At 40.7% G+C, this 23,202-nt stretch overlaps 1 protein-coding gene and 1 pseudogene across 1 annotated transcript in view; one reads left to right on the top strand and one right to left on the bottom strand.

Annotated features, from left to right (window-relative positions):
* LOC112401088 (focadhesin-like) overlaps positions 1-9,184 on the bottom strand; it is a gene marked incomplete at its 3' end in the record, with an annotated part of 56,511 nt that extends 47,327 nt beyond the window's left edge. Inside the window, exon 1 of the mRNA XM_024747152.1 lies at positions 9,064-9,184. The remainder of the gene's footprint in view (positions 1-9,063) is intronic.
* A 6,061-nt stretch (positions 9,185-15,245) lies between these two features.
* Positions 15,246-15,547, top strand: LOC112401094 (histone H4-like; annotated as a pseudogene).
* Positions 15,548-23,202: the final 7,655 nt, after the last annotated feature.

Genomic DNA, 23,202 nt, shown 5'->3' with positions numbered 1-23,202 from the left:
GCAAATTTAGGATTCAGGGAGGGGGGATGGGAAAAATTGGTTGTGAATTGATACTGTAAAGAGAAATGTGAAGAAAATGAAAATGTATTCATTTCTTAAAAAAAAAAACCTTTAAAAATATGAGGTCACTTTGTTAATATCTAATTGATTTGTGAGTGACTCAATTGTTGCTAAAACAATTAAGTTAAAGGATGATGGGAACTTTATATTAGAGGGCTCTGAATGATACCACCTGAACCCATTGATTCATCTTAGCATCATTAAAAGTGAGAAACCAGACACTGTGTCCTTATGATGTGAAGGAATAAGAAGACATACACAGAACCCTCCAAGAATATTCTTGCCTAAAAAAATTCAAACTGGGGACTTCCCTAGCCGTCCAGTGGTTAAGACTGTGCTTCCACTGCAGGGGGCACAGGTGTGATCCCTCATTGGGGAACTAGATCTCACATGCATGCTGCAACTAAGAGTCCACATCTGCAACTAAGAGCCTCCATACCACAGCTAAAGATCTCATGTGCTGCAATGAAGATCCCATGTGCTACAATTCTACTGGGCATATATCCTGAGAAAACCATAATTCAAAAAGAGTCATGTACCACAATGTTCACTGCAGCACTATTTACAATAGCCAGGGGCTTCCCTGGTGGCGCAGTGGTTGAGAGTCCGCCTGCCGATGCAGGGGACACAGGTTCGTGCCCCGGGGTCTGGGAAGATCCCACATGCCGCGGAGCGGCTGGGCCCATGAGCCATGGCCGCTGAGCCTGCGCATCCGGAGCCTGTGCTCCGTAACGGGAGAGGCCACAACAGTGAGAGGCCCACGTATCGCAAAAAACAAACAAACAAAACAAAAAAAATACAATAGCCAGGACATGGAAGCAACCTAAGTGTCCATCGACAGATGAATGGATGAAGAAGATGTGGCATATATATACAATGGAATATTACTCAGCCATAAAATGAAACGAAATTGAGTTTTTTGTAGTGGGGTGGATGGACCTAGAGTCTGTCATACAGAGTGAACTAAGTCAGAAAGAGAAAAACAAATACCGTATGCTAACACATACATATGAAATCTTAAAAAAAAAAAAATGGTACTGATGAACCTAGTAGCAGGACAGGAATAAAGATGCAAATGTAGAGAATGGACCTGAGGACACGTGGAGGGGGGAGGGGGAAGCTGGGGTGAAGTGAGAGAGTGGCATGGACATATATACACTAACAAATGTAAAATAGCTAGCTAGTGGGAAGCTGCTGCATAGCACAGGGAGATCAACTCAATGCTTTGTGACGACCTAGGGGGTGGGATAGGGAGGGTGGGAGGGAGATGCAAGAGGGAGGAGATATGGGGATATATGTATATATATAGCTGATTCACTTTGTTGTGCAACAGAAACTAACACACTATTGTGAAGCAATTATACTCTAATAAAGATCTATTTTTTTAAAAAGCCATGGTGAGAGCATGCATCAGATGTTTGAAGAAGAGCAAAGAGGCTAACTGAGCAGAGTTAGTGAGTGAGTGGAGAGTAGTTGGAAATGAACCTAGAGAAGCAACAAAGGGGTCAGATGGTGGCAAGCCTCACAGGCCACAGTAAAGACTTTGCTTTTTACTTTGGGTGGCAATGGGAAGCCATCAGAGGGTTTTGGAAGAGAGAAGAAATCTTATGTTTTAAAAATAATCACTTTGGCTACTCTGCTGACAATATGGTAGGAGACAAAGAGAGAATAGATCAGTTAGGAGACTATGGCAGATTGCAAAAAAATGGCCCCAAATTCTTCCCTGTTCCTGTATGCACATTTCCTTACAAAGTACCTCTGCTGCTCCTCTCATAAGTAGTCTATTTCAACATCCCCTTGGATTTGGGCTGTCTTTGTAACTATGAACAACAGTGGGAGAAGTGAAGTTGTGGGAATTCTTAGTCTACATCTCAAAAGGCCATACAGCTCCCTCTCGCTCTCTTGGCTCTATTAGAGCACCGTGTTAAGAAGCATGGGACAGCTTACTGGTCCTGGTGCAGCAGAGATAAGCATCCCAGCTGAAGCCTCCAAACCCACCAGTCCCCATTTGCTACATGAGTGAGCCCACCAGCAAAAGAACTCCCCCCACCCCGACCTCCCCAAGCCTAATCCAAATTGCCAGCCCCAGAACCATAAACTAATAAATGATTGTTGCTTTAAGCCACTAAATTCCAACGGTGAGTGGTAATAGATAACTGATACAGAGGCTGTCACAACATCAAGGACATAGACAATGGAGGCTTAGACTAGAGTGAGAGCAGTGGGTAGTAAGAAGTACTCAGATTCTAGACATATTTTCAAGGGACAGCCAATAGGCTTTCCTAATAGTTTACAGGTGGCTTGTGAGAGATGAGTCAGGGATGACACCCAAGATTTTCACCCAAGTCAGGGAAAAGGTCAAGTTTCCATGAATTGAGATGGGAAAGACCACAGATGAAGCAGGTATAGGAAGAAAATCAGGAGCTGAATTTGAGATTTCTATTAGTCATCCAAAAAGAAATGCTGAGTAGGCATCTGGATACACAGAGTCTAGAGTTCAAAGGAAGAGGTCCAGGCAAATGTATATATATAAATATATATTTTTTTTTAAAAAAAAAATATATATATATTTGGGGGCTAATAGGGTATTATTAGTATTTAAAGCTAGTATTTAGGACCATGAGGACTGAGCCCAGGAGCTCTTCAATGTTGAGAGATCAGAGAGATAAGAACCAGTAAAGGAATTGAAAAGGAGCAGAGGGGTAGGAGGAAAAACTGCTGATAGGAAATGGTAACTATGTGACAGGATACAGGTGGTGGCTCATACTAAGGTGGAAATCATTTTGCAACTTCTAAATGTATCAAATCAACATGCTGTACCTTAAACTTACACAAAGTTATGTGTCAATAAAGTTGGGAAAATGATCTGTCAAGTAAAAGATGAGGATTAAAAACAGATCTTTGGACTTAGCAAAATGAAAGTCATTAGTGACTTTGAGGAAAGCAATTTTTTTTTTAGAGTAGGAAGGGAGAAAGTCTGATGAAAGTGAGTTTAATAACAAATGGGAGGAAGTAATTGGACACATAAGTTTTGCCATAAAGGGAAGCTGTGTGGTGGCATAAGGAGGAAATGGAGTCAAGGAAGAGTAATTATTTTAAGGTAGGAGAAATAACAGCATGTTTAGATACTGAAGGGAATAATCCAGTAATGAGGGAAAATGTGATCTTGCAGGAGAGACACTGGAGCCAAATCCTGGAGTAGGTGAAAGGAATCTTCGTGCATGAGCGAGGAAGAGAGACTTAGAAACACAGAGACTACTCCACAAGAATCTCAGTCCTAAAATAATGGAGAGAAATCAGACGGAAATCAGGTACACCCACCTCCCACATCCATGGCAACTGTCATCAGTTATCAAAGCATTTTTCACACCTCCGAGACCAGAACCAACCTAAAAATGCTCAACATAACCTTCCAGGCATCCTAATAGACGGGAGTTGTCACATGTGATGAGAAGTACAGCTGATTCTTGAACAATGTGGCGCTGAGGGGCGCTGACCCTCCCTGGAGTGGAAAACTCACATATGGCTTTACGGTCAGCCCTCCCTACCCACGGTTCCACATGCATGGATCCAACCAACCATGGATCGTGTAGTACTGTAGCACATATTTATTGAAAAAAATCCAAGTATAAGTGGATCCTCTCAGTTCAAACCCATGTTGTTCAAGGGTCAACTGTATTTGCCAAAATATTTTGGAAGTCCAAAGGTCAAAAAGAGGTGCAAAAAGCAAAAACCCTCTCCTTTCTCGTAACATAAATATTCATTGGAGATATATGTTATTTTTAAATTTGGAACTAGTCCTATACCTGCTATCCTACTACTGAAACTGTAATTATTTGATGGATAAAGTTGATAACAGGAGGCTTCACCAAAACTTGAAATCCAAACTACTATTTTTAACTTCAAAGCCAGCCATGCGCTTCAGAAAAACTGTCACCCTCACACCCAAATCTTTTTTCTAACCTGCCTTCCTTCTCACTAAACACTAAACAGTCCCAACCTTTTGGACTCGGATACCATGGTCAATGAGTTTTGTTATGAGATGCTCAGCCTCTTCATTAGATGCTTCCCCTACCTCTTAGGCCTACAAAAACTAGACTTTTCTTCTTTGCTGGCCACTTCAGTGAAGGCTAATCATCGTTCCAAGCTCCAAGGCTCAGAAGAATATTTCCATACCATCTACCCCACACCTCTGAGGGTGCATATCCAGGTATCTTCATCTCTCATGTATACTGATCACTACCACTGGCAGTCTAAAACCTAAGAAACCATGGTCTATCTCATAGTATCTCTCTCCACCCTGGGTACACGATCATCTGGGGTCAACGTCTAGGTGAGGGATTCATCCAACACACCAGTCTCATTGTTCTTGAACACCTTCATGTAACCTCCATTTCATCCATCTACATCCATGGCCAAACCCTACACTCCATCAGCACTCTAAAAATCTAAAACTCCAATATTCTACTCAGACTACAGAGTACTTCTATCCTAACAGCTATCTCCCTTATACCTACCTACACGTGTATATTTACTTCATTCTGACTTCTAATCCCTTGAACCAATTATTTTCTCTCAATCTTTCAGCCTGCTCCTGGCCTGGTCATCACCTCTATCCAGTCTAAACCTCACATTCCATCACTTCAACCACCATCTTGTCAAGACCTTGAATTCCCTTGCATTCCTACCATAGGTTCATTATAAAATCCAAATACTGGATCATTCCAACTATTCATAATCTCTAGTTCTACTGAATTTTGCTATAGAAAGTCACACAATTATATGAACTAGTGTCACTACAAATGAATGCTCCTTGCCTAACTGGTAAACTTTCCCAAAATCTCTAGTCAGCTCTTTCTCCCATTCCTGATGGTATTTGACAGCTGACCATTCTCGCCTTCTCAAATTCTCTCCCTCCTTGTCTTCTAGAGCTCCACTGTCTTTCTCAGTCTTTTTCATTGGATCATCTTCCTTATATGGTGGTGCTTCCCAGAGTTCCTCTTCTGTTTTATTCTTTCTTATTCCACAAACTCCATCTTAGGTATCACATCCACTCTCAACACTGTTTTCACTACCACTTATATGTCAATAACATTTTAATCTCTACATTACCTACAATCCCTTTCCTCATCCCCAGACGAACGTGGCCAACTGCCCACTGAATAGCACCAATTGTGTGACCTAAAGGCATGTTCAAGACCGATCTTATTCTCCCATACATGTGATAATCCTCATGTGATTCCTATCTTAGAAAGTCATAAACCTAGTAGGCATCCTTGACTCTACCTTCTCCTCATCCCACATATCCAAGTGGGCACCAACTTCACCATCTTAATATACCTTGCATCCATCCTATCCTCGAGCCCCACTGCATAATTTGGAGTTCTATCATATCTTGCCTTCACAATTGGGCCTTGCTCCACTACAATTCATTCTGCACATTGCCACATAAAACTGATCTTAACTTTCCTCCACTTAAAATCTCTTCGCCATGGACCACCACAGCCTGAAGGATAATGTTCAAAACCTTTAACATGGTGGGGAACAGGGCCTTTTATTATTTGGTGTTTGTTTACTTATTAAACCTCATCTCTCTATTCTCTCCTTAACACATTAAAGTCTGTGTTTTGTCTGTAACTTGTTCATTTGGCCTTAGTTCTTTCTTGTGCCTACAATGCCTTATCCACCATCCTCACCAAACAATCGCTACTTGCTCTCAAAATTCAGTTCAGATGAAAATGCCTCCAGAAAGCCTCTTCTGAATGTCTTAAAATCTCACACTCACACAGTTTTCCTCTATTCCCCACTATACTCGATGCATACATCTAATTATAATATTTATCTCATTGTATTTTGGCCTTGTCTGTGGCTTCCAAGCAATACTATAAACTCCTGAAGAAAAGTTAGGCACTTGGGACCAGAGCAGATGCTCTGTCTTTACTGAGTGAAAAAATAAATAATGAATACAATATCTTTAACACGTATGAATCTGTAAAAATTCCATTTATTTACATGTTTCAGCAATTCAAAACAACTTTAATAAAAAGTTTCCTCCACTCCCTCCATGTTTTGTCCTAACAGCATATGCTAAAACCTGAAGGTCTGATTGCATAAATCAACCAGTTCAATGACTGTTAAACAGAGTAAAACTCAAAGTAAATTCTGAGAGCAGCAAGGCCAAAGAAAAAGGTTGTCAAAAGAGGAGGGAAAGATACACCCTGGCAGCCAGAAAACCTCATAACAAAACTACAGTTCAACATTCACAATTATAACATTTGTTCAACATGCTGATCAGCCAAATGAGCAGTCACTGTATCTGACCAAAAAGAGATTAGAGGATATATTCTAAAACAACAGAAAGAACTGAAATCTTCAGGTTAAAAGCTTGAATGGAATGTGTCATTGGTCCCAAGTGAAATCATGAATCTTTAAATAAATAATAACAAACTTATCTATGCAGTTCGAATTCTCAACTTCCTTGGGCCTAAAGAAATGAACAATGGAAAATTTTACAGTATTTAATGTCATAGCTTTTGAAATGTCTTCAAAACACATAAAACTAAAGTAACTCAGGCTAACTGAATGAAAGCCAATATAAATTAACAAAATTTTTAAATCATAAATGCAATTATATTACTTCCAATGTGGCTTGGAACAGGTTAAAAAATTATGAGGCCAGAAGTACTTGGTGGACCCAATTTATAAAAACAACAATGTTCAATCTATTGTTTGAAAAGAGATGGGATCTTCCACATTGCTTGAAAAATCTGTTTCAAATAATTGAAATGGGAGAAAAATGACAAACATCCCTTGTCCTATTAGCTTAGCAAATTTGTTTCCTATTGTGTGGAAATAGTACACACAACCTCCAAACAATTTATCACTAATTGTGAATCAAAGATTTATATTATACTTATATAACTATATCATATTGTATTATATTGCTCATCTCTAGATCTGTAGTACTTTTTAAAAAATATAATACTTATAGATTTCACATCTCCTAAAGAAACATCTATTGCCCACCTGATCAAAGTTTAAATTATCACCCAGGTTTCTTTTTTAAGATAAACTGAGCTCATTGTCATCAATCAAGAAATATTAAGATCAGGTTTTGCTATAGACCCATTAAATAACCCTGAAACTATTTCCTTACATTTCTTCCAAATATAGTTATAATTTCACTTTTCATTGTGCTTTTCTCCCGAAATTTTAATTTTTTTCCTTCACACAGATATTTTCATATACACCTGAATCCTATGAGTCTCCCCAAATTTTAAACCAGAAGACTCCACTTAGATTTTTGCCCTCAGCTCTAGCATTTCTCCTCATCTTCCCATCTTAATCTGCTCCATTTCTAGAACAAGAAAGATCTAGCAAAAGCAAAATTTTTTAAAGTTCAACTTTCTTAAATTTTCCAAACCCCTAATAGTGATAAAGGGGTTTAATTTAATTCACCTAATGGTTTGTGAACAATAGTCAAAAAGTATCACAAGGCTATGAATATTATGTCTCAGAAAAACTATTCTAGAAATTTAACACCTGCAGGAAGGCTAAACGAATTGCTTAGTAAGTACCATCAATCAATCAACAAGTGAAAAACTATTGTTACATCTCTATGGGCATTTTTATTCTCAAACTAATGATTTATTTACCTTTTGGTTATCAATTCTCAACTGGAGACAGCAATCAATTAAAATCCAGTAAATTTTAGGTTGATAAAATAAATGTTAACAAAGACATGATACTGAAAGACATTAGCCAGGTGATGACAACTACCTAATATTAACCAAGTAAGCAACTAACCAAGGCAGAGGTTTTAGTTACCACTAATCTACTAAAGCAAGTAAAAATGCTTCAAAAATTGCATTCTTATCCAATGTTTTTATATCATATCTTTAAATGTAACATTAAAAAGCTCCTGATTATTACATTTCAAAATTTAGATGAGTCATAGTGCTTTGAGTGCAGGAATTGGATGTGAATCAAAATTGTAAACATGCACTTGCTTGCTAGTCAAAACGTCAATATGGACAGATTCAGGAAGAGTAAAACATATAATCTTAAAATATATCCAGGGTTTTTTAAATGGTCACTTCTCAACTGTTAACACAGTTCAGTAAACATGCAATCTGCCCATCCTGTCCTTGAATATCTCAATATTACTAAATATTTCTAACTCCATCACCTCACTTTATGGATAGGTGCCTGAGACCTAGGGTCTTTAGCGATACTTAGCAGGTTTATGCCTCAAGGCCATCATGGTCTGAGGCTTAGCAGAGGTGAAAGTAAGGAAAACTGAATGAGGTCCCAGAAGAGCTGTATGTAGCTTATGATACAGGATCATAAGCTTCTGTGTCTAAATCTAGAACCTGAAATTGAATCATCAAATCTAGACAATAAAACTGGCAGATAAACTGGAAGAAAAAGAAAAAGAAAAAAGGGAATGCCCATTTTAGTTTATGGCATAAGACCTTGACCATGAAGGAACACATCAAAAAAGTGTTGAACAGATGAATGATTGATTGCATGATACTTGATAGCATGATTTCATTGATTTTAGAAGCTCCAAATTCAGAAACTAAACTGAGGGATCAGGATGCCATGGCTGAAATTAAAATTCATGGAGAGTAGGGGCAACACAGCGGCAAATCTCTGCAAATCTTTGTATAGCTGTTGCAGACATTTTAAAACATACATTCATACACGTATGTGATATATAGAGAGGGATACAGATATATACTGTTTCTTCAGGGAATTCCTGCAAATGAGTACAGAGCCAGAGAACCAGGAGGTCTGAAAACAGGCCCTGCTCACCCATAAGCCTTTGCATTAAAGTGGACAGGATCTAAGTGAGTCACTGGAAATGAGGAGGAGACAGTCACCCCAGGACGAGCAGGACAGGGCTGGAATCCCCTGTGCTGCCTTCGAGTAGGGAATCGGTCGGGGGAGAGTGGGACGACTACAACCTGCTGCAGGAAGGTACGCAAAGATCGCGCCGACCTGTTTCCGAGTCGGGATCCCGCTGAGCCCCACCGTAGGCACCAGAGCCGGCTCCACCCAGGCATCCGAGAGCTCTCTAACGTAGAAGGCCTAGTTCTTCAGGAGTTCAGAACCCAGACAGGACAGGACGAGGGCAAACGGCAAGACCTGTCCCCTTCCTGGCCGCCCACACCGCGACGCGGCCCTGCCACCACATGCCCCACTGCCCCACCTCCCATCAGAGCTCCAGGCCCACAGGGCCTCAGCCTCCCTCCCAGCAAGCTGAGTCAGGCCACCGGCGGGTGCGACCCGGCGGCCTCTGTGCTGGAGGCAGCTGCCCGCAGCCGGCCTCCTGCCACCCGCAGAGCTTACCTTCTTTCTGCCACAAGCTCAACCCCACGCCGGCTGCCTGACGTGGCCCGCCCCGCCGTCTCGAACGCCTGGGGGCGGGGACTACGGGGAGACAGCCAATGGACTGCAGACGGCAAGGGCCTGCCCCTCCCTCCTCCAACTTCGGCCCGCCCACCCTCGCTCGCGCGCACGCGCGTTGAAGGCCAAGGCCGCGCACTGCGGCTGGAAGGCAGCGTGGGCGGAGAAGCGCAGCTCCGCAGCCGCCTGGGGGCAGGTAGGGCGGCGCGTGCAAGTGCTGGCTGTGGGGCTGCGCCGCAGTGGGGAGTTGGCCCAAGGGAAGGCAGTTTAAAGGAACCCGCCTGGAGATGCCACTGCAGCGTGTCCGGATGGTCCTGTTGGCAGGCTGCCCCTATGCAGCTTTTGGCGGTGCAAAGCAGCTTCTTGGTATTTGGAGATTTTGTTTCCCGGGAAAAAAGTAATACCGATAACATTAGGATTCAGAAATTTTAATACAGACCGCAGACTTGCGGTTTCGTTCTTCTCCTCGTAGCTGCTGCTTGGTGTCTTTACTTCAGTTGGCCAGCACAGAACATTGCAGTTCTTGATGCTACAGTGACATTATCCACCTGTTGGGTAGTCCTGCAGGTCGTCCTGGCCCAGGCATTTCTGTTGATTTAATCTGGGGAGAACTGGCGCCTATAATTGTTACTTTTATTGTTGTTATTATTTTTGTCTAATACTTATTGAGTGTCCACCCATGCATGAACACGCATTTTCATAAGAAGACTCTAAGACACCTGGCACCATGGAACAGAAGCTAAAAGAGGCAGCAGGAAAAAAAGATGAGGTTATGACAAAATGGAATTCTGATTGTGGATGGCAAAAGTGAAAATTATGTACAAGATGAAATAGTTAAGACAAGTTGCTCTAGAGAACCTGACTTACCCAGCAGTTTCTAAACCCTAGTGCACCTTTACAAGCATTTGAGGAGGTTTTTTTTTAAATACCAGTAGCTGAGCCCCATTTCTAGAGATTCTGTTTTAATAGCTTTGCTGTGGGGCCTTGGCATTGGTCTTTTTCTAAGTTTCCAAAGTGTTTTTAATGTGCTGACAAGTCCTACTTCTCATTTGTAAGAAAGATTTGGTTTCCTATACTCCACTTCAGAAAAGTAATAATATACCACAGACCATCTTCAGTTCTCTCAATAATCTATTATGCATTTATTATGTAAGAATTTATCTAAATTAATTTTGAACCTACTTATATATTCAATCTGTTACCCTTTGAGAGAGAGGAGTGTTATAAGGTTTATAATTGCCTTCTTGATTTTATGGACTTTGATGATACTCCCCTTCAGTCTTTTTTTTTTTTTTTTAATATTTTATTTATTTTATTATTATTCTTTAATTTCATTTTTGGCTGCACTGGGTCTTCATTGCTGTGCATGGGCTTTCTCTAGTTGCGGTGAGCAGGGCCTTCTAATTGTGGTGGCTTCTCTTGTTGCGGAGCATGGGCTCCAGGCACGTGAACTTCAGTAGTTGTGGTGCACGGGCTCAGCAGTTGCAGCTTGCAGGCTCTAGAGTGCAGGCTCAGTTGTGGAGCACAGGCTTAGTTGCTCCGTGGCATGTGGGATCTTCCCAGAACAGGGCTCGAACCCATGTCCCCTGCATTGGCAGGTGGATTCTCAACCACTGTGCCACCAGGGAAGCCCTCCCCTTCAGTCTTTTTTTTTTTGGCTGTGTCAGGTCTTGGCTGCACGTGGACTTTCTCTAGTTGCAGCGAGCGGGGGCTACTCTTCATTGCGGTGCGTGGGCTTTTCATTGCAGTGGCTTCTCTTGTTGCGGAGCACGGGCTCTAGGCGTGTGGGTGTCAGTACTTGCAGCACGTGGGCTCAGTAGTTGTGACACGCAGCCCCTAGAGCGCGGACTTTAGTAGTTGTGGCTCGTGGGCTCTAGAGCGCAGGCTCCGTAGTTGTGGCGCACGGGCTTAGTTGCTCTGCGGCATGTCGGATCTTCCCAGACCAGGGATAGAAACCGTGTCCCCTGCATTGGCAGGCAGATTCTTAACCACTTCACCATCAGAGAAGTCCCCCCTGTTCAGCCCTAATAATTCCAAATACAACAGCACTTCTTTTAGGACTATTTTAATTCTTTTTAAAAATTCTTTTTCTTTTAAGAAGATGTTGGGGGTAGGAGTTTATTAATTTATTTTATTTATTTTTGCTGTGTTGGGTCTTCGTTTCTGTGCGAGGGCTTTCTCTAGTTGTGGCAAGCGGGGACCACTCTTCATCGCGGTGCGCTGGCCTCTCACTATCGTGGCCTCTCTTGTTGCGGAGCACAGGCTCCAGACGTGCAGGCTCAGTAGTTGTGGCTCACGGGCCCAGTTGCTCCGTGGCATGTGGGATCCTCCCAGACCAGAGCTCGAACCCGTGTCCCCTGAATTAGCAGGCAGATTCTCAACCACTGCGCCACCAGGGAAGCCCCTAAAAATTCTTTTTCTATTTCCTTATTTTTTGAGATACATTAGTCAAAGTTACAAATGAACATTTAACTGTGTGAACAGCACCTTTCAATGTATGTCAACTCATTTAATCCAACTTTATGAAGCAGGCACAGTTATTACACACATTTTATAAATAATGAAAATTAGGCACAAGGAGTAAAGCATCTTGATCAAGAGGCACTCTGGCTCTCAATAAATAAATGTACTGCATTTGTTATAGAAAGTCTGGTTTTAGGAGTGTTTGGGGAAACGCCCATTTAAAGAAAGATGGTGAGTCTGTGATTTTTCACTTTTGACACTTCCCCTAGATTCTGATTTTGGGCAGGATTGAGGGATTTAGGCTGTTAAACCAACAACCTAAAACTGACAACAACTTGCTGCAGATCTTGGGCTAGGCTGGAAGCACAAGGGCTCACTCTCTTCTGGGATATACTCACCCTACTTCTGGGATATACTCCTTCCATACATGACTGTAGTTCAGCAAGGATTTTTCTACCTTTTAATTTATTTAATCTATTGCTATACCTGGCACTGTGCTAGATATGAGAGATATCAAGATGAAATACACAATCCAGGGCCTCAAGGAGCCAGCTCATCCTGGAAATTTATTTGTACAAGACTAGAGGTATAGACTTTTAGAACCAGAAAGGATGTCAGAAGCTGCCAGTCTATGACAAAGTTTTAACTAAGTGCTGAAATGAAAAATAAAGACAATGTATTAAGTTTTCATAAAAATAAATTTATTCAGTATAAAGGACTGTTCTTTGTGAGGTTATGCTTTGATTTTTTCTGTTAAAAATGTTCTCTCTTTGGGAATATACTGTATAGCACAGGGAACTCTACCTAATGCACTGTGGTGACCTAAATGGAAGGGAAGTCCAAAAGGGAGGGGATATCTGTATGTGTATGGCTGATTGATTCATTTTGTTGTGCATTGGAGGCTAACACAACATTGTAAAGCAATCATACTCCAATAAAAATTAATTTTTAAAAAAAGTAAATAAAAAGAGAGCTAAATGCTTAAAAAAAATTTTAATGTAAAAAAAAAATGTTCTCTCCTAATAATTAGTAGGTTAAGTTGTTGGGAGTTTTGTTTACTTTAACGACCTTAAAGTCCTGTGTTGATTCTCAAAATTTTTTGATGTTTTTCTGATTTAGTTTAACTGTCCATTGCTGGCGATGGAAATTAAGATTGCAGAGGGACAAAGTCCAGTTCTCTTTCTACTGCATACCCATTGGAACAGCCCATTTCATGAGCAGGGCTAGAAATGTTTGAAAATAATAATAACAAATTTAAAAAGAAATCAGGGTCAAGGTTAGACAACAAAGATTAGAACTGGTTCTGATAGGCCAGCTGTGTTGTTAGCCAGGAAGAGAAGTCTCCTGCCTGCTTAATTAATCAGATTAGCTAAGTAGCTTGGTTTCCTTCTGAGCTGAAAGCAAAGAATGGGGCCTGAGGGAGTACAGCTACTGTTTGGACTGACATTTTTTTGTTGTTGTTGGTGGTGGTGGTGGTACCCGGGCCTTTCACTGTTGTGGCGTCTCCCGTTGCGGAGCACAGGCTCCGGACGCGCAGGCTCAGTGGCCATGGCTCACGGGCCCAGCCACTCCGCGGCATGTGGGATTCTCCTGGACCGGGGCACGAACCCGTGTCCCCTGCATCGGCAGGCAGACTCTCAACCACTGCGCCACCAGGGAAGCCCTGGAGTGTCATTTTGATTGGGGTAAGACTAGGAAAAATCAGCCGGACTGAGTAAGGCACACCCATATCTGATATAGATATGTGGAGTCTATATTCCCTGAGAGTCAGCCTGGGGAGAATTTTTGAGAAACAGCAGGGAGAGACTGGACCCGGATGGGGGCCATGAGAGAAGAATCAACTTCATTCATGTAACCTGCAGAGGGTGGTCTAGACCTAATACCAGAAGCCCCAGCTCAGATGGAAATTTCAATTGAAGGATCAAAACAGACTTCAAATCTGTATATTATTTTCTGGATAGGCTTAGATCCTACATGCAATACATGCAAATGAACTCTTTGCCTTTTAAATATTCAGGACAAACCACCGTCTTGCAGAGATAAGCAAGCAGACAGCATTTCTCTGTTAAACTCCTTGTATTATTACCCCTGAAGTTGTTAAGCAGTTAGTTCTCTATTGTACCAGACCCTTTAGATAAGTACACTTTTTGAAGTCAGTAGAGAAGGGCCTATTGACTTTAACAACAACAAAAAAAGAAAGAGAGTAAGAAAAATGTGTCCACTCCCAAATCATTAACTGAACTGAAAAGAATATGCTAACAAAAAAAGACACTGTAGTGTGAATCCTGTACTGTAAGAGAAGGTCATGTCCCCCACAGCATCAGGAGAGGCACAAAGCCTTGAACTCAGGCCCAAGCATGCTGGGCTAGCTCAACACGCCCACACATTCATCAGCAGGAACGAAACTGGGAGGAGAAATTCAGACCTGAGTCACAGGGCTCCACTGTCGACACATAACAGAAAGTAGTCTTATTAGACTTAATTAGATGTGAGTAGATGGCTCCAATGGCTCCCCATTTCTTTTAGAGGAGAAGCCAAAGCCCTTACAAAGGTCAACAAACTATACATGATCTGTCTCCCTGTACCATGCACCTCCATCCCCAACACACACACACACTGCCTGTTAATCTTTGACCTTGCCTTCTACACTCACCCCAGCCAACTCCACTCCAATAACCCTGCCTACTCTCTGCTGCAGGATCTTGGCGCTTCCCCCCACATATTCTCATGACTCATTCCATTGAATCATTCGAGGCTTTGCTGAGATATTACCTCCTGGATAAGGCCTACTCTCTCAGTCAGGGTCCCAGCAGGAAACAGATGGCACAATCAAATTAGGAAAATGGAGAAGCATTTAATAAGGGACTATAAACAAAGGTGTGGGCATGGAATAAAGAGATCACAAGGGAAACTCAGGAACATTGAGGCCCCCAAAATCACCTCTGAGCCTAAAGGGGCAAGAATAAGGAGTAGTTACCAAACATGGAGAAGGCTGTGTACGTAGGGGCTACCTGACAGGAATTGGGAGCTTTGGTCAAGGAACACAGCCAGTCCACAGTGACCCAACAGGGAGAGGAGAGCGCAGGAGTTAATACTTTGACCTCCCTCATTCTTCTCTCTCTTTCTGATCTTCTGACACAAGGGAACCCAATGATGCTGTTCATATAAGTCCATCTCCTGGGGTACAGTGAAGGGGCAAAAAGAAGATATCTCTCAATCAATCTTACCTTGATTACCTACAACAGTTAGCTTTTGCTGTGTAACAAACTTAGAGGCTTAAAATCACAAATGTTTATATTACAAAAGCAACCATGTCTAGTCATGGTAAGGGTGGAAAAGGCCCAGGGAAGGGAGGGGCCAAGCACCATGGAAAAATGCTGTGCAAAAACCTGGGGATCAGGAAGCCTACCATCCAGTGTCTGGCCCAGCATGGAGGCATTAGGCCCATCTAGCCTCTTCCAAGGGGAGACCGGCAGGGTGCTCCAAGTCTTTCTGATGAACATGATCCAGGATACAGTCACCTGCACAGAGTACACCAAGCCCAAAGCAGTCACAGCCATGGTAGTCTACAAGCTCAAACCCCAGGGATGTACTCTAGGGCTTTGGTGGCTGAGAGTACAGGATCTGCCATACCTCAACATTGAAAAAAAGAGCCCTTTTCAGGGCATCCCGTGAAGTCACATGAAGGGTTGTTGTGCATTGCAGAATTGTTAAATCTGAGTAGGTAAAATTAAATAGCGGTTTGCATAAGGCTGCTGAAAGGTAGATGCATTATTATTTTGCAATGCAATTACATAACTTAATCCTGGAACATTTTGTCACACTAAGGTGTTGAGAAATTGGGGTTTGTTTTTTTTTAACAAAGCAAAAGAAATAGGTCTTCTAAAAAGGGGTACAATAGATGAGCACAAGCAAATGGTGCTGATAAAAAGACTGGCTACCTAAAAAAACAAAAACACACAAACAAAAAAAGAAACATTTTCAGGATCCTATGGGTTGCTTAGGCAATTCTTCTGATATAGGCTGGCTTTTGCTGGTTCCTCCTGAGTCTACTTATGTGTCTGCAGTCAGCTGGCAGCTTGGCTGTTCTAAAATAGCCTCAGCCACCTCATATCTGGTGGCTTGCTCAGTGTCAGCTGGAGCAATAGGGATGATGTAGCCATGTATCCGTATTAACTGTAACCAATCACTTTTCTTACTCATATGACACCATCAGATCCTTGCTAATATCAAGATACATTATTTTGATGGAATTTCCATGTTAAAACAATACCGATTTTTATTTGACCCAGCAGTGTTTCCAGCCCCAGGGGATAGAACAGGATTGATCAAAACCAGAGGTCAGCAAATTTTTTCTGTAATGAGCCAGAAAGTAAATATTTTAGGTTTGTGAACCAAGAGGCAAAATTGAGGATATTATATAGAAACTTAAATAAAAAGAGAGAAAACAAATTTCCACAAAACTTTTATTGATGAAATCCAAAGTGTAATGATAATTGAGCACAATCATTTGTAATTCAGGTCTACTAATGAGAAGAATGGAATTCTTTGTTGGAAGATAATAGTTCATTTAATTGGGATTCAAAGTTTGAATTCCCTGTCATCAAAATCAGTTCCACCTATTCATCTGTTAATGCTGATCTGTAATGTGATTTTATGCATTTCATCTTTGAAAACACCTTTTACACAGATAGATATGGCCAAATACTGATATCTCGGGGTCTAGGCGCGTGGGCTCAGTAATTGTGGCTCACGGGCTCTAGAGCGCAGCCTCAGTAGTTGTGGCACACGGGCTTAGTTGCTCCGCGGCATGTGGGATCTTCCCGGACTAGGGCTCAAACCCGTGTCCCCTGCATTGGTAGGCGGATTCTTAACCACTGCGCCACCAGGGAAGCCCCAAGAGTATGATTTTAATTGAGCATATTTATCACTTGGAAGTAATTTACAGAATTCTATTAGGTTCTTCTCTTGATATTTGCCAATTACCATGTCATTATATTGCAGATTAATCACTTCCAATTGAAGGTTAGGTGGAAGATACTCAGCTGCAAAGTTACATGGATTTTGAAATATGGAAATTTCCTTTCCACATGCATTAAGATCCAAAAATGCTTTTGGAACTGTAGTTTGAGCATAGAGAATATATCTCCTGCAAATTTTTGTGGGAATGAAGATCTTGCTTCTTTTTAAAACTTTGACAGCACAGGAAGTATATTAAACAGCTTGACATTACTTGTGATTCAAGCAGCATCAGTTGTTCTTAAAATGACTTTCCCACAGCATTACATTTGCATATGGGCACTGTCTGCCTTGTAATTTTATATTGAGAAATTGACCAAGTCTGCAGCAAAAGCGAATTTTCAAAACCAGTCAGTGTTCAATAAAAGTGATCGAGGGAAATTCTCATTTCAAAAAAATTCAGTCTCAGGCCTGAGTTCAAAAATTGCGTTAAAACTGCCACTGCTAAGCCATCAAACTGCTGTATAGCAGGGCAAGGCAAAATATTCAGCTTCTATTTTTGACAAAAGTTCACAGAACTGATGATTGTTAAGTCCACCAGAGTAAATGAAGTTTAACATGGAGGCTACTGGTTCAAAAGCACAAGAAATTGAAAAACTTTCTGCAAATGACCCACTGATGAATAAAAAGATTAACCAGAGGCTTTAAATACCTATCATTTCACAAGCCTTATAAATTTGTTCAGGTAAGCCTTCTCTGCTCCACACATATTTTTATCACCATCAGTTGGAACTCATCTTAGCAGATTCCACTTCAGATTGTACTGAATTAAAGCTTTCTCAACTTCTTTGAAAATATTCTCATCTATAGTTGTTCCATGCTGACAATTGATAGAGGCTAATTCTTCAGTCAAACTCAGCATTGACTCCTTGAATAAACAATGTACTGAACTGTATTAGTAACATCTGTCAACTCATCAAGAGACAAGGAAAACCTGTGGAAATCGTTTAATACTTTGTTTTTTAATTAACTGTTGATGTTGCTCCCAGTGTCCCCAACTCTTCAAGGAACTGTTCTCAGTGAAAGGCTACTGGTCTTAAACAAGTTTATTTTCTCCAGAAATATGTCTTTAGCTGCTGCAATCAAACATGACTTAATTAACTCACCATCAGTAAACGGCTTTCCTTGCTCGACTAACATGATTCACTCAGAAATTTACTATGGTTGCAATTTTTTCATTTTTATTTTTGTGGAGAAATTCTGCTGTGATATGTTGCATTTTAAATATGCATATTTTTCTGATCATTGATTTCCTGTGAGTTGGGAACATTGTGATGAATCTGGGAATGTCAATATATAATGTAATCTTTTCACACAGGTATAGTGACTGTACAATAAACACATACTTTGTCAACTATTTTGAAAGCAAAATAATCCATATCCATTGTGCCTTTAAAAGCATGACATAAAAGGTGAGTGATGTCAAAAAAATGGTGCGATAGGAGACCTCAGCGTCCCTTCTCCCACAAAGATCAACAGTTAGACAGTTATCCACAAACAAAAACAGTTCTGGGAGAGCTCTGGGGTCCACCTAAGAAACTTCAGCAACAGGGAACTCCCTGGCAGTCCAGTGGTTAGGACTCTGTGCTTTCATTGCTGAGGGCCTGGGTTCAATCCCTCGTGGGGGAACTAAGATCCCACAAGCTGCACAGCACGACCAAAAAAGAAAAAACAAAAAACAAAAAACAACTTCAGCAACACAGTGGAACAAAAACCTGAAAACAACTGCAAGAAAAGAGAGAAGACAGCTTAACTCTGCCTGCTTCACCCCATCCCCCAAGCCAGCATGGCTCAATGCCAAGGGGAAACTTCCCAACTAGAAAGAGTTTCCTTCAGCAGGAAAGGAAGAGTAAGGTGAGTAACTAGCTTCCCCAGCCTTTTGGGACACTGCACAAACATCCCACTTTAGATTCACCCAACCCAGACCTGAAAAGATGAGACATATAGAGATGGCTAGAAACAAGGAAGAAAAGCAAGGGCTACCAGTAGCAGCCATACAGCTAGAGCAATTACAGTTCAAAGTGACCAGCTTTGCAGATAAACCTGACAGATTTGGCCACAGAAGAAACCAATGGCCCAAACAGCCCCTGAGGAGCCCTGAAGATGTCATCAGCTTTCACCCCACAGATACTCATCTTCACTGACAACAGCCGCCTGAGTCCCTCCCTGCTCCCTTCCCCACCTCTCACCCTCCCAGAGCCGGGGGATTGCACTAACTCAGCCCAGGCCTCTGCAGCTATGTGAATGCAGTCTAGACCTCTGAGTTGAACCCCACCACTGTACGTACATTCAGGGTTAGCCCTTCCAGCTGTGCACTTGCATGCCACTGGCCTGATGCCTGTCACTGGGCTCCACTGCAATACATATACCCAGGAGGAGACTGTGCAGCCACAGAAGAGCACATCAATGACCAGAGCCCATGCAGGTGCTTGTGGGACCAGATTAGACCCTGTCTTCTGTCACTGGCCTGTACCACTGCTCTCACCTGCAGCTAAGCCCCTCCAGCTAGGCATCTGCATGCCCCTGGCCCAGCCCCCATCACTGGCCTTCACTGCCATGCACCCATGGCAAGACCCAGCAGCCATGGTAGTACACAACAACAGCTGGCATCCCACAGCTGTCAGTGAGTCCATAGTTGGCCCCAGCCCTTGCTGCCTGCCCTGGCCCCCATCACTACATATGTATCTGCAACTGGTCCTCACCACTACATAGATACCTGCAGCTGGCCCTCTGTAATCAGCACTGACTCTGGTCACCACCACTGCCTGCCCTGATCCCTAGAAATAAACATACTAAAACTAATGGGATGTTACAAAAGCATTTCTAAGGGGCTGTTTATAGCAATAAATGTCTACGTTAAGAAAAAAGAAAGATATCAAAGAACCTAACTTTACACTTTTAAGGAACTAGAAAAAGAAGAACAAACTAAACCCAATGTTAGCAGAAGGAAATAAATGAGAGACCAGAAAAATAATAGAAAAAGTTAATAAAATGAAGAACTGTTTTTTTAAAGATAAACAAAATTGAAAAACCTTTAGCTAGACAAAGAAAAATTAAGAAAAGAGTTAAATAAATAAAATCAGAAATGAAAGAGGATATATTGCAACTGATACCACAGAAATACAAAAGATCATAAGAGACTGCTATGAACAATTATACACCAACAAACTGGAAAAATTCCTAGAAACCCACTACCTACCAAGACTGAATCATGAAGAAATAGAAAGTCTGAATAGACCAAAGAGTAAGGAGATTGAATCAGTAATCAAAAAACTCGCAAGAAACAAAAAAGCCCAGGACCACGTGGTTTTACTAGTAAATTCTCGCAAACATTTAAAGAAAAATTAATGACAATTTTTCTCAAACTTTTCCAAAATATTTAAAAAGAGGGAACACTAAAAAAATAAAATAAAAGGAGGGAACACTAATAAACACATTTTATGAGGCCAACATTACCCTGATACCAAAACCAGATAAGTAAGGACACTACAAGAAAACTACAGACCAATATCCATAATGAATATAGATACAAAAATTCTCAACAAAATGTTAGCAACAAATTCAACAGCACATAAAAAGATTTTATACCACGATCAATCAGGATTTATCCTTGAGATGCAAGGATAGTTCAACATATATAAATCAATAAATGTGATACACCACATTAATAGAATGAAAGATAAAAATCATATGATCATCTCAATAGATGCAGAAAAAAGTGACAAAATACAACAACATTTCATGATAAAAAATGCTCAACAGGGGCTTCCCTGGTGGCGCAGTGGTTGAGAGTCCACCTGCCGACGCAGGGGATGCAGGTTCGTGACCCGGTCTGGGAAGATCCAACATGCCACGGAGTGGCTGGGTCCGTGAGCCATGGCCGCTGAGCCTGTGCGTTGGGAGCCTGTGCTCTGCAACGGGAGAGGCCACAACAGTGAGGGGCCCGCATACCGCAAAAAAAAAAAAAAAATGCTCAACAAATCGAGTATACAAGAAACATACCTCAACATAATAAAGGCAATGTATGGCAAACCCACAGCTAACATTATATTCAATGGCAAAATATTAAAAGCTTTTCCTCTATAATCAGGAACAAGCCAGGGATTCTCACTCTCACTCTTATTCAACATAGTACTGGCAGTCCTAGCCAGAGCAATCAGGCAAGAAAAAGAAATAAAAGGCATTCAACTCAAAAAAGAAGCAGCAAAATTATCTTTTTCTGCAGATATGATCTGATATGTAGAAAATCCTAATGACACCACCAAAAAAATTGTTAGAACTAATCAATGAATTCAGTAAAGTTGCACAATACAAAATCAACATACAGAATCAGTTGGGCATCTATACACTAACAACAAAACAGCCAAAAAAGAAATAAAGAAAATAATCCCATTCACAATAATATCAAAAACAATAAAGTATTTAGGAATAAATTTAACCAAAAAGGTGAAAGATCTGTACTGAAAACTACAAAACTCTGATGAAAGAATATGAAAACGACACAAACAAATGGAAAATTATGCCATGCTCGTGGATTGGAAGAATTAATATTGTTAAAATGTCCATACTGGCCAAAGTCATCTTTATTCAATGAAATCCCTATCAAAATTTCAACTGCTTTTTTCACAGAAATAAAAAAAATCCTAATATTTTTATGAAACCACAAAAGATCCCAAATAGCCAAAGCAATCCTGAGAAAGAAGAACAAAGCTAGAGGCATCAGTTTCTGATTTCAAACTACATGGCAAAGCTATAGTAATCAAAAGAGTATGGTACTGGCAGAAAAAAAAGGACACATAAACCAATGCAACAAAATCAAGTGCCTAGAAATAAACCCTTGGATATATGGTCAACTGATATTTGACAAGGGAACCAAGAAAACTTAATGGGTAAACATATTCTCTTTAATAAAAGAAGCTGGGGAACCTGGGTAACTACATGCATAAGAATAAAATTGGACCCCTATCTTATACCACTTAAAAGAATAACTCAAAATGGATTAAAGACTTAAACATAAGAACAGAAACTGTAAAACTCCAAGAAGAAAATGGGAAAATCTCTTCAACAGTGGTCTTGGCAATGATTTTTTGGATATGACACCAGAAACACAGCAACAAAAGCAAAAATTAACAAGTGGGATTATATCAAACTGAAAAGCTTCTGCAGAGCAAAAGAAACACTCAACAAAATGAAAAGGCAACCTATGCAATGGGAGAATGTATTTGCAAATCACGTATCTGATAAGGGGTTAATATTCAAACTATGTAAAGAGCTCATATAACTTAATAGCAAAACAAATGGCTATTATCAAAAAGACAAGAGATAACAAGTGTTGGTGAGGGTGTGGAAAAAAGGAGAACATTTGTGCACTGTCGGTGGGAATGCAAATTAGTACAGCCACTATGGAAAATAGTATGGATGTTGCTCAAAAAATTAAAAATAGAACTACCACATGATCCCGCAATCCCACTTCTGGGTACATATACACAGAAAATGAAAACAGGATATTGAAGAGTTATCTGCATTCCCAAGTTCATTGAATCATTATTTACCATAGCCAAGATATGGAAACAATGTAAGTTTCTGTCAAAGGATGAATGGATAAAGAAGTTGTGGTATATGTAAACACAATGGAATATTATTTAGCCGTGAGAAAGAAGGAAATTCTGAGAACATGGATGAATCTTGAGGGAATTATGCTAAGTGAAAGAAATCAGGCAGAGAAAGACAAATACTGTATGATCTTACTTATATGTGGAATCTAAAAGAGCCAAACTCATAGAAACAGAGAGTAAAATGGTGGTTACCAGGGATTGTGGGTGTGGGGGAAATGGGAGATATTGGTCACAGGGTACAGATTTCCAGTTATAAGATGAATTAGTTCTAGGGATGTAAAGTACAGCATGGTAATTATAGTTAATCATATTATATAATTGGAAGTTGCTAAGACAGTAGATCTTAAATAGTCTCACCACAAAAAAGAAATAGTAATTATTTAATGTGATAGAGGTATTAGCTGTCTGTGGTGTAATCATTTTGCAATATATAAATGTATCAAATAAATGTATTGCAAACCTTAAACTTACACAATTATATCTCAATATATTTGAGATATATTTGTATATGTATTATGTGTCAATGTATTTGTGTCAATATATCTCAGTAAAGCTAGGGAAAAAAGCATGACATATAAAGCTTACTTTTCTTATTTTGACATGATGGATCTGTACTGTTTTTTTTTTTAACACA

Source organism: Neophocaena asiaeorientalis, unplaced genomic scaffold (assembly GCF_003031525.2).
Source record: "Neophocaena asiaeorientalis asiaeorientalis breed wild unplaced genomic scaffold, Neophocaena_asiaeorientalis_V1.1 scaffold260, whole genome shotgun sequence".
Taxonomy (NCBI): Eukaryota; Metazoa; Chordata; class Mammalia; order Artiodactyla; family Phocoenidae; genus Neophocaena; species Neophocaena asiaeorientalis.
Note: the sequence above shows the minus strand (reverse complement) of the source record. Positions and strands in the feature narration are given on the sequence as shown.